Genomic DNA, 11,371 nt, shown 5'->3' on the forward strand with positions numbered 1-11,371 from the left:
AGAGGGTTCCCCAATAATAGGAACAGGGTCTGTCTCTGACAAGAACTCATGGGCTGGCTCTTTGATCACCTCCACCTGAGGGGGGAGCAGCCATACCAGTCCACAGAAGAAGACAAAGAAGCCAGTCCTGATGAGACCTTTATAGACTAGGGTCACATGGAAGGGGAGGAAGACCTACCCTATCATTGGATTGGAGGAGGGGCATAGGAGAAGAAGAAGGAGGGAGGGTGGGATTGGAGAGAGAGCTACAGCTGGGATACAAAGTGAATAAACTGTAACTAATAAAAATAAAATTAAAAATTAAAAAGTACATGTTAATTAAAATAGAATTACATCACCTTCCTTTTTTCCTTTCCTCCCTCCAGCTCCTCCTAAGGTCCCTGGCTTGAACCTCTTTCATGTTCACTACTTTCATAACCTCTTTTTCTTTGTTATTGGTACACACATAGATACACAAATATATGTTTATGCATATATATACACACACATATATGTACCAACAGTGATTAGTTTCCTGTAATTCTTTGTCTAGCTGTGAAAAACATTTCCCCCTTCTCGTTAGCATTATCTGTTGATTTCACCATTGTTACATGCTACAACCTTTGTAATTACAGAGAGGTCTAGTGGGTCCCTTAACTAGTTGGATGCTATTATCATGCGCTGCCACTAGATGGCGCAGATAATTCTTGGGAGGGAGGAGATAGTGGTTGGTTGGGGTTTCCCATTTCCTTGTGCCTTAAGCTTGAAGCTCTGTTTAGGAAGCTTTGCAGAGACACGTCACTTGTCACTTTAACTCAGAAGTTGCAGCTGTTTTGCCTGACAAGTTGATAGAGAGAGACTCATTAAATAAGCATTCTAGCGTCTGAGGGAGAGGTGAAGCCTGTGCATAAGTATCAGTTCTCATTTTTCTTCTCTCTTCTAGCAGGTGCATTCTCTCTTACTCTCTATTGGTGCCTTCCATGCCCTCTCCTGTTTCAATTTCTGCTGTTAACTACTATTTATAATCAGAGATATGATGAATTAGTGAGTTCAATTTTATTTTGCTACCGCTGTGGTTGCTGTAATTTTTAGGAATTTGAATATTTGACTCCAACTCAACATTCTTAGAAGGGGGAACGTATTCAGGCCAAAATGGCGCATGATTGTGCAGGACTGTTGCTCTGGGATGTTAAATGTTTGTCTTAGTATCCGAAGCAGCACAAGGCAGATGCAGGAAAAAGATAATTTTACTCCACATCAGGGAAAAACAACCAAAATCCTCTCTGTATAACACAGTTTGGTTGAGGGCCAAAGCTCTACACACACACACACACACACACACACACACACACACACACACACACACGGGGTTTACACAGTAACAGGCTGTGTCTCTCCTCTCCCCTTTCCTTGGGAGGTTTCAAAGCACACACATTGCTTTATTCTACAAAGCTGCCTTTCCCCCCTGAACTGTCAAAACAAGAAGATGTTTTTTTTTTTTTTTTTTTCGTTCTTTCTTTCAGAGATTGCATTCCTTTCCTGGCTTTGTTCCAGCCCAGCTGTTTGTGGTTCAGGGAGATGCCACACTCTGTTTGTCAGGCTATCCACTGTGCCTTCCTCTTCCCTCGGTGACATACACTGACGGGTCACTGCCTGGAAGGCTGGATCAAAGCAGGTATGTATCTTTGCTTGAACATCCCTTGTTCGCTCCTTGATGCTTTCCTTCTCGCTGCATCAATTTCTAATCTTCATTAATACAAAACAAAACAACCAGCTAACCAAACAACCCCAAACTGTAAGCCCTGTGAAAAACAAGCAAAATTCGAGAAGAAAGAAAAAAAAAAAAGCTTTTTTCTTTTTTTTTCTTTTTGGTATGAGTGGCTATAGGTTATTGAATTCTTAGTGTGCACCAAGTCTTTTATAGCACACCACGTTTTAATCATTTGACATATGTTTCATCCTCACCTCAATGTCAAGAGTGAAATCCTACCATCATTTTCAATCTATATATGAGAAAACTCACTATAAACAGGGTTAAATAAATTGCTCAAGATCATGCAGCTAATAAGTACTGAGTAGGGGTCTCAGTCCAGGTAATTCAATGCAGTAACCTCAGTTCAAAGGGTTTTGCATTGAAGTCACACAAAAGTGAAAATACAAGTCTCCTCTGGAGTAATCATTAGAAACAGGTGTAATTATTATTGATGCGGCTGTATTTCTTCTAGTTTAAGATTGATCCAAACGCAGTTCTTCGCCGTTCTCCAGGAGATAGTGCACTTCTATACACCCGTGTCTCACTGATGACACGATCGAGAGGAGGAAACAGCCTCCCTGTGACTGGCATTGTCCAGTGTCAATACAACCGAAACATACTTACAAAGATGACAATTCAGAAGGATGGCCAATGTCTACTTTTCTGATTTACTTAGATCTAAAAGGAGCTGTAGAAGGGATCAGCATGGAGGCAAAGCTGAGATACGGAATGCGGGAGCTTTCTTCATCAGCTATACCCTAGGACCTTTAGTCAGCAAAAGGCTAGGGAGTCAGCTATCACTTTGCCTAAAAGAGGAGGGTCTTAATATATTATTTATGTGATATTGGGCATGAGGAAAGCAGACAACAGTATTTCTTTTTTTTAATTTCTTTTTTGTTTTATTAATTACAGTTTATTCACTTTGTGTCCCACCTGTAGCACTCTCCCTTGTCCCCTCCCAATCCTACCCTCCCTCCCTCATCTCTTCCCATGGCCCTCCATAAATCCACTGATAGGGGAGGTCCTCTCCTTATCTCTGACCCTAGCCTATCAGGTCTCATCAGGACTGGCAGCATTGTTTCCTCTGTGGTCTGGTGAGGTGGCTCCCCCCTCAGGGGGAAGTGATCAAAGAGCCAGCCACTGAGTTCCTGTCAGAGACAGTCCCTGTTCCCATTACTAGGAAATCCGCTTGGACACTGAGCTGCCACAGGCTACATCTGTGCAGGGGTTCTAGGTTGTCTCCATGCATGGTCCTTGTTTGGAGTATCAGTCTCAGAAAAGACCCCTGTGTTCAGATTTTTTGGTTCTGTTGCTCTCCTTGTGGAACTCCTGCCCCCTCTAGATCTTTCTATCTCTCCTGTCCCTACACGCTGCCCAAAGTTTGGCTATAAGTTTCAGCATCTGTGTTGATACCCTGCAGGTTAGAGTCTTTTAGAGATCCTTTGTGGTGGGCTCCTGTCCTGTTCCCTGTTTTCTCCTCTTCTGATGTCCATCCCATTTGCCTTTCTGAATGAGGATTGAGCCTCTTACCCAGGGTCCCACCATAACAGCATTTCTTTCACTAAATGATGTCTTTGGAAATATCGTTTTGCAAATGGGGACACTACGCTGAAGAAATCCGTTCACTCGTAAAGGCTCTGAGTGTTCTGCAGTCAGGTAAAACAAAACAAAACAAAACAAAAAACAAAACTCAAAGCTTAGGAAAAAAATCTCACAGTGTAGTCCAGCCTCGTGGAGCAGGCTGTCAGAGAAGCTATTGCTGGAGCAACAAAGGTGTGGGCTGATGGCAGCTCCCTAACGAGGAGGGACTGAAGACGACCCTGAAACGTGAGTGCTGTGCACCTGCTGTGTTTTCCTGGTTTCATTTGTTTTCGGCAGAGATGTATTCACATCATTGTAATATTCCAGCTGAGGGATTCAGTCTGTGTGAGACATGGTGTCACCAGTGAAAAACATTTCTGATGCGTCTCTCAGGTGCTTTCTGTCTAGGCAGATCGTCCACGGACACCTCAGATTGAGCATCATCAAAGTGGTGTTCTCCATCTGCCCCTCTTCATTCTCCTGGTGACCATATATCAGGTAAGGAAAGCCAGCTGCCTGAGGCACACAGTCTGTATTTCCGTATGCTTTTTAACCCTGTTGTCCTTCCAAATGTCAATAAGTCCAACTCTTGTGATGTCCCCATCACTTTTTTCTTCCTGCATCCCGCTCACCTCATTCCTACATACCCTTCTCAGGTGTACTGGCTTTTCTAAGAAGCATAACATGTCATTTCTCAGCAGCTACACAGAGGGTCAAGTTCAAGTTTTTCTTCCTCTGGAAAGCCCTGGGGTTTCACCTTGGCTCCCGTCGTAAGCACAGCTTACTTACTGAATACAGCTCCCCAGATGGACTGCAAGGCACACTTTCCTATCTTCATGCATATAGTTGTTCTGTATGGTATGTATGGCAGTCATACATTGAGCTCTGAATGAGCTGGTTTACTAAGCATACAGCAGCGCAAACCAATACATAGCAAGGGATGGATGGATGGCAAAACGTCAAACTGGGCGCTCAAAAAATCCAGCAGAGATTGACTGGGAAGTATTGTTGATTGAGTCAGGACCAGGAAACCTCAAGCGGAAACCAACTGAGAAAGTGGAGGTGTCAGCCGAGGTATCTGGTGGAGCTATCTCTCCCTCGGTGAGTTTCACAGGGTTGAGCTGCCAGCCTCTTTCCCCCACTGCAGGCACTTTTACACAGTGGGAGAAACAGTAATAATATCCCTTGGCAGTGGGTTGCCTTCCGGGTGTTTGCAAGAGCCCACGGCTTCTACTCCTGGATTGCCTTTCTGAATGCGGATTGAGCAATTTACCCAGGGTCCTCCTTCCTGATTAGCTTCTTTAGGTGTACAGATTTTAGTATGATTTTTCTATATTATATATTTAATATCCACTTATAAGTGAGTATATACCATGCGTGTCTTTCTGCTTCTGGGATACCTCACCCAGGACGATCTTTCTCTAGTTCCCACCATTTGTCTGCAAATTTCGTGATCTCCTTGTCATTCTCGTCCCTCTCTGCGACAGAGCTGGGTGGGGAAAGCCCACCCCTAAACAAGTGAACTTGGGACAGACATACTTAGGTCTGAAGTGAGGGTGTGTGGGGGCAATCTCACTCCAGAACCAGCTTCTCAGCGGGCTCAAAGAACACATGGCAATTTTCAGATGTAACACACGCTACAGCTGTCCTGTGTGCTACCTGGGACTCGTCCTTTTAAACACACTCTAGCCACTTACTCCAGAAAGCTTCACAATGGCCCACAACTTCCATACACTTAAGATCAACTTCTCTGGTTCCCCACTCTGTGTTATTTCTTTTCCATTCTTTCTATTTGGTTAGGCTTTTCTACCTATTTGTTAAAATAATGATTTTTTCCCCCACTCCTTTTAGCGTCCTTTTTCTCTATTTTTTCATGCATGTATTTATATATGTTCATGGCACACCTCTGCCTTTTTCGCTGATATACTCATTTTATTTGCATATTTGCCTTGTAATGTCCCACGAAAGAGAAAATCCTCCAAAACCAGTTTTTATACCACACTCACTTCAGGAAAGCCAAGCAGAAATGCATTGAACTTTTCTGTGTGGTTCTTTTGTTCGTCTCACTGCAATAGCTCTGTTCTCAGCAGTTGAAGGTTCAGCTGTATCAAAGATTAATGTGCTTTATTGGTGCATAATCTTCAAAGAGAGTCTTAAGGTCCTCTACCCAGAGCGCTTGCACAGGCATAGGTCAGAAGTGCAGGGTGCCCTCCTGTGCATGACTTACTGTAAGGTAAAAGTTTCCATGTGTTGGCGATAAGACAGGTAGGCCAAGACCGGTCCCATTCATAAATTTGGTCTGGGTCAGGTTTAATTCATAGACACCAACCAATAGAAGTGTGAACTGCAATTGTTAGTGGCCTTGACCTGCTCCACCTTGGATCTTGGGAAATCAATGTGGCTTTGTTCAGCGGTGACTGCCTTGAAAGGGCCATAAATCAGGAGCTTCCATAGAAACTGTTTATTGTCAAGGTAATGGCAAAGAAAAATGATAGCAGTTATTCCATTTACACACTTTAGCCTTTTTACTCCTCATTGATGTTCCTTCCAATTTTCTTTCAGTTTCTGTATCCAACTAATAGGAACACAAGGCTTTTGAGGAAGTTTTTCAATAATTTATTTGCTGAGTCTCTCTGTGGCCATGCTGTATTTTGAATTAGTCAACAGCTACTGAGCCAAATGGAGAGCTTTATATTAAGGTCTTGAATTTCATAACACAATTAAATATCAGCATGAGGACAATACATGATATCCTGTGACTGGTGCCTGTTCATTTGCCTATGAACAAAGGGGCTAGAACAGACAGACTTCTGAGGTTATGCTATGATAGATTGTCACAGGTGTCATTCTGACTTTGCGCTAGACCGTGATCTGTGTGTCTTGCAAGTGATTTGTCAATAATGACTGGTAATGTACTGAAGAACTCGAAGGCTTTCCTGCTTTGTTAATTAGGCTGGAGTCACACGATCACTGTAACCATGCTGCTCGCTTTTTGACACAAGTGGGGGAGATGCTGCTTCAGAGCCATTTGTCTTAGACACTTAGGCTAAGTGCTAGCTACTCTCAGTATGTGCTCTCCTCTTTATTTCCATAATAAAATACAGCATGAGCTAAATAAGTTTTTCTTTCTAAGAGTGTCTTTTTAAATTATTTCATCATAGCAATATAAAGCTATCCTGGTCACTATGAATTAGTTGAGTTTTTGGCATTTTATAAAATTGAATTATACTCTGTCCTGTTCCCTGTTTTCTTCTTCTTCCAATGTCTACCCTGTTTGCTTTTCTAAATTAGGATTGAGCATCCTACCCAGGGTCCTTCTTCTTACTTAGCTTCTTTAGGTGTACAGATAGTATGTTTATCCTATATTATAGGTCTAATATCCACTTATAAGTAAGTGAATACCATGTGTGTCTTTCTACTTCTGGGATATTTCACTCAGGATGATCTTTTTCTATTTTCCACCATTTGTCTGCAAATTTCATGATTTCCTTGCTTTTAATTGCCGAGTAGTATTCCATTGTGTAAATGTACCACAATTTCTGTATCCATTTTTCCATTGAGGGACATCTGGGTTGTTTCCAGATACTGGATATTACGAGTAAAGCTGCTACAAAAGACTCTACCCAGCAGGGTATCAAAGCAGATGCTGAGACTCATAGCCAAACTTTGGGCAGAGTGCAGGGTATCTTATGAAAAAAGGGGGAGATGGAGAGAACTGGGGGGGGGCAGGAGCTCCATAAGGATAGCAACATAACTAAAAAAATCTGGGCCCAGGGGCCTTTTTTGAGACTGATAATCAAGGACCATGCATGGAGATAACATAGAACCCCTGCACAGATGTAGTCCGTGGCAGCTCAGTCTTTAAGTGGGTACCCTAGTAATGGGAACATGGACTGTCTCTGACATGAACTCAGTGGCTGGCTCCTTGATCACTTCCTCCTGAGGGGGTGGGGAGCAGCCTTTCCAGGCCACAGAGGAAGACAATGCAGCCAGTCCTGATGAGACCTGATAGGCTAGGGTCAGATGGAAGGGAGGGAGGACCTCCCTTATCAGTTGACTGGGAGAGGGGCATTGGAAGAGAAGAAGGAGGGAGGGTGGGATTGGGAGGGGATGCGGGAGGGTGCTACAGCTGGGATGCAAAATGAATAAATTGTAATAGTAAATAAAAAAATAAAAAATTGAATTATACACTATGAATTATTTTTTTGTGTAGCCTCTTTCACTAAGTATAATTATTTTCAGGTTCATAAATACTGCAGTGTATGCATTCAATAGTTCACACCTTTTTATTGCTGGCGTTTTGTTCTAATGTATGAATACACTGCAATTTCTTTTGATCATTCCCTGATGTGACCATCAAGGTCATTTAGATATGTTCCCAAATTCTGGTGACTAAAAGGTGAGCTTCTAATTACTGTGTCGTGTCTCCTTACGGACATGTTATTTCTGTTGAGTAAGACTCGAGAAATAGAATGAGTGGGTAGCGTAGTGGAGTGCACACCACAGCTCTTGTTCAAACCCAACATGTCTACTAAAGTGACTGCAACCAACGGTCTGCACGACAAATAGCAACATACGGCCCCCAGTCCCTCCAAACTTTCGACTTGTTTGTAACAGCAGTCTTTTCATTTTCAGCCATTCTTAATAGCGGCTTTGTTGTAGTTATCACTTGTATTTCTCTAATGAATGGTTTTTGGAGGCTGCATCTTTGTTATAGAATTACAGGTTGGTGGATCTATTTTTTTCCGTGGTTTATGTGCTTTTCAGGAGAAACCTTTGGGCCATTTTTTGTCTTTGTCCTTTTCCCTCTGAGGCTTTCTTTTTGTTTTGATGGTTTTTCTCTTTATCATTGAGTTTGAACAATTAATGTTTCTTAGTAGGGTTTTCCTGTGTCCCCCTGTATATTGTTGAAATTATTTTAACTATGGCTTACAGTTTGTACTAAATTTAGAACATTTTAACCACCATTTTTTTTTTCCATGCTCTTTCCTCTTTGGGGATTCTAAATACCTATATATCAGACCATTTAAATGTTCTAATGATTCACTATGTTTTTATTTTTGATTGATTCTTCATGAGTTTCACATCATGCACCCTAGTCCTACTCATCTCTCATCCCCTTATATCCTCCCTTTGCTCTTGTAAGCCTCCCCCCTCCAAATACACACACACACACACATACACACACACACACACACACACACAAACAATAACAAAACAAAGCATAGAAAACAGTTTATTGTGGAAGCTGTAGTGTGACACAGTGAATCCCTCTGTCCACACATCTTCACTTGCAAATGTTCATTGCAATGAGTTGTTGGTCTGTTTTGAGATCTCTGGCTTCTGTGACACCGTCAATATTGGATCCTCATTGGAACTCCTCTCAGCTATCCTGTTTTTGTCCTTCCTGTGTCATGGAGATCCTGCAACTTTGGAAGAGCAGGACTGGCCTTTTCACATGTCCCATCCATTCCCAGGTAATACAGATTTTGGGGTAGGTCTATTCAGACCTGGGTGGTAGCTGAGGTAGTCGGCCCACTGCTCTCCATTATCAGTACTACCACCACCAGGACTATCTAGATAGTGCTGACATCAGCAGGAGGCAGGAGCAGCTCTCCTGTTCTCATGCCCTGTGGGCCAGCTTACCTGAACTCGCAGCTCCAGCTCCACTGTGCTGCTCAGACTCCCAAGTGCTGCAGCCTGTGAGGGGCTGGGGCGGCTCTCCTGCTCTCACACCCTCAGGACTGGCTCACCTCTGCCATCAGCACGAGCTCCACTGTGTGGCCCAGGCCAGGTGCAGGACTGGCTCTCCTGAGTGCTACAGCCAGTGAGGGGGCAGAGGTAGCTCTCCTGCTCTCATCACCCCAGAGCCAGCTCTTCCAGCTACTGCAGGTGGCAAGGAGGGGAGGGAAAAGGCATTACTCCCACCCACATGTCATCTCATGATAGACAAGTGGCAGGGCCAGCCTTGCCATGCTCTTGCCCTCAGTGCTGGCTTACCTGCTGCCTCCTGACCAGGGCCAGGCCAACTGTGCTGCCCAGGTGAGATGCTTGGTCTCCTGAGTGTTGCAGCTTGCCAAGGGCCAGGACCAGATCTCTTGCACTCATGACCACGGGGCCAGTTCTCCCAACTGCTGCAGGCAGTGAGGAGCAAGGCAGGGGTGGGAGTGGGGGTGGGAGTGGAGGAAGGCGTCATCTCTACATACTTATGCCCTCAGGGCTGGCTCACCTACACCCCACCACCAGGACTAGCTGTACTGTGCTTCCTGGGTGAGGCACAAAGCTCACTCTCCCCGGTGATGGGAGATTGGGCCAGCTTTCCAGAATGCTGCATTCAGTGGGGGGCAGGGCCAGTTATGCACAGCCCCGTGGACATCTCCACGGGGTCTAGTGGTAATATGAGCCACGAATATTGACATCAACCCCTGCTGCGGCATAACCACTGACTCACACGTGGTCCTCAGCTGCAGCTCAGGCTGGAACCTCACCATGGCCTCAGGTGGAGGGGCTGGCCACTCACATTAGGTTACTCCTCTTCACTCGTGAGTCCCCAGTTCCACCTCTCTTCATAGTGCTCCAGCTGTTCCACGTATCTCTCTCTCCCATCTGAGCACCACATCCTGGTACAATGCTGGCCAGCCACGCTGAAGGCCAGGGGGCCCCTGGGTGAAATCCTTCATCATTCTACATGGTGTGGAGGCAAACAGGTGCCTATGGCCCACCTGTGCTGTGCGCAGGAGGGCAGGTCTGTTGCGTGGCATGTCGGTGTGCAAGTCTCTGTCTTCTTCCTGGGCTGTGATGCCTGGGTTTGATTTAATCTGATTTGATTTTTATGAGTCCTAGGCATAGGACAGCATTGGCCACCAAGTCAGGCATCAAACTAGGATGAACAAAGGACTGACATCTGCTCTGCCCCTGACTGAAATAAGAACCACACCAACAAGGTGTCTCTTTGTCATTGCCAGGGGGTATTCGCTAATGTTTTAAAATTTAAAAAAAAAATCTTTTTATCTCTACATTTAATTTTAAACAATTACTATTACTTTCTACAATAATTTGAACTCGTTGATGTGTGTGTGTGTGTGTGTGTGTGTGTGTGTGTGTGTGTGTTGCTATGGAACCCAGGGTCTACAGTGATACACAGGTTTACTACCCCTGAGTTAAATCCCCAACCTTGAGTTCACTGGTATTTCATTTTGTGACACCCAATTTGCTGTGCATCTTAAACATCAGGTATTATAATTTTCACCTTCAAAAGTTCAGTGCCTCTATCTATCTGTCTATCTATCAGTCTATTTGTCTATCTATCTATCTATCTATCTATCTATCACTCTTAAAGATGTTATAACATCTTTAGTTTTCTTTTGTGGTAATTCTATTATCTATGTCAGCTTTGACTGATTGGATTTTCCATTTCTCGGCATGCCTGATATATTGGTTATCTTTAAAAACTGTTGTGAATAGCTAGGAAACAGAAACAACCAAAATGTTGTACAACTGATGGATGGATAATGCAAATATAGCACACAGAGCCTATGGAACACTATTAAGTAGAAAAGACAACAGAAGTTATGGAATTTGTATGTAAATGGATGGAACTAGAAATGATCGTATTGAGGGAATTAATCTATATCTAGAAAGACAAACCTCACTTCTCTCTTATTAGAGGCTCTTAGTTCCAAATCTTTAGATGTGAGTAACTTTGGAAATCAGGAAAGTAAAATGGTACCATTTTACCATTGCAAAGTTTGGTGGTGGCAAGTGGGCTGTTGGGAGCAATAGAGAGGGAAATATCAGGATATAAGTAATCTAATCAGAGAAATGGGAAGAGGAGCTCCTTAGGGCAGGGAGGGAGATAAATATGGGTAGAGGGGAATAGCAGGATACAAGTGATTTGACAGGGAAATGGGGAAATGTAGGCTCCTTCTGCAGGGGTAGCGACGTTAATACAGAACAAAGTGGGAGGAGGATATAGGGCAATAGCAGGATGCAATTGGTCTGATGGGGTGAGTGAGAAAAGAGGGGGCCTTCTTAGGGAAAAGGGAAAGATATAAAAAC

The 11,371-nt window shown here is 43.8% G+C and overlaps 1 non-coding gene across 1 annotated transcript; it reads right to left on the reverse strand.

Annotated features, from left to right (window-relative positions):
• Positions 1–10,143: 10,143 nt before the first annotated feature.
• Positions 10,144–10,283, reverse strand: LOC132648134 (small nucleolar RNA SNORA48). The gene has a single exon (XR_009586518.1). It is a non-coding gene; the product is annotated as a small nucleolar RNA SNORA48 (small nucleolar RNA).
• Positions 10,284–11,371: the final 1,088 nt, after the last annotated feature.

Source organism: Meriones unguiculatus, chromosome 15, assembly GCF_030254825.1.
Source record: "Meriones unguiculatus strain TT.TT164.6M chromosome 15, Bangor_MerUng_6.1, whole genome shotgun sequence".
Lineage (NCBI taxonomy): Eukaryota > Metazoa > Chordata > Mammalia > Rodentia > Muridae > Meriones > Meriones unguiculatus.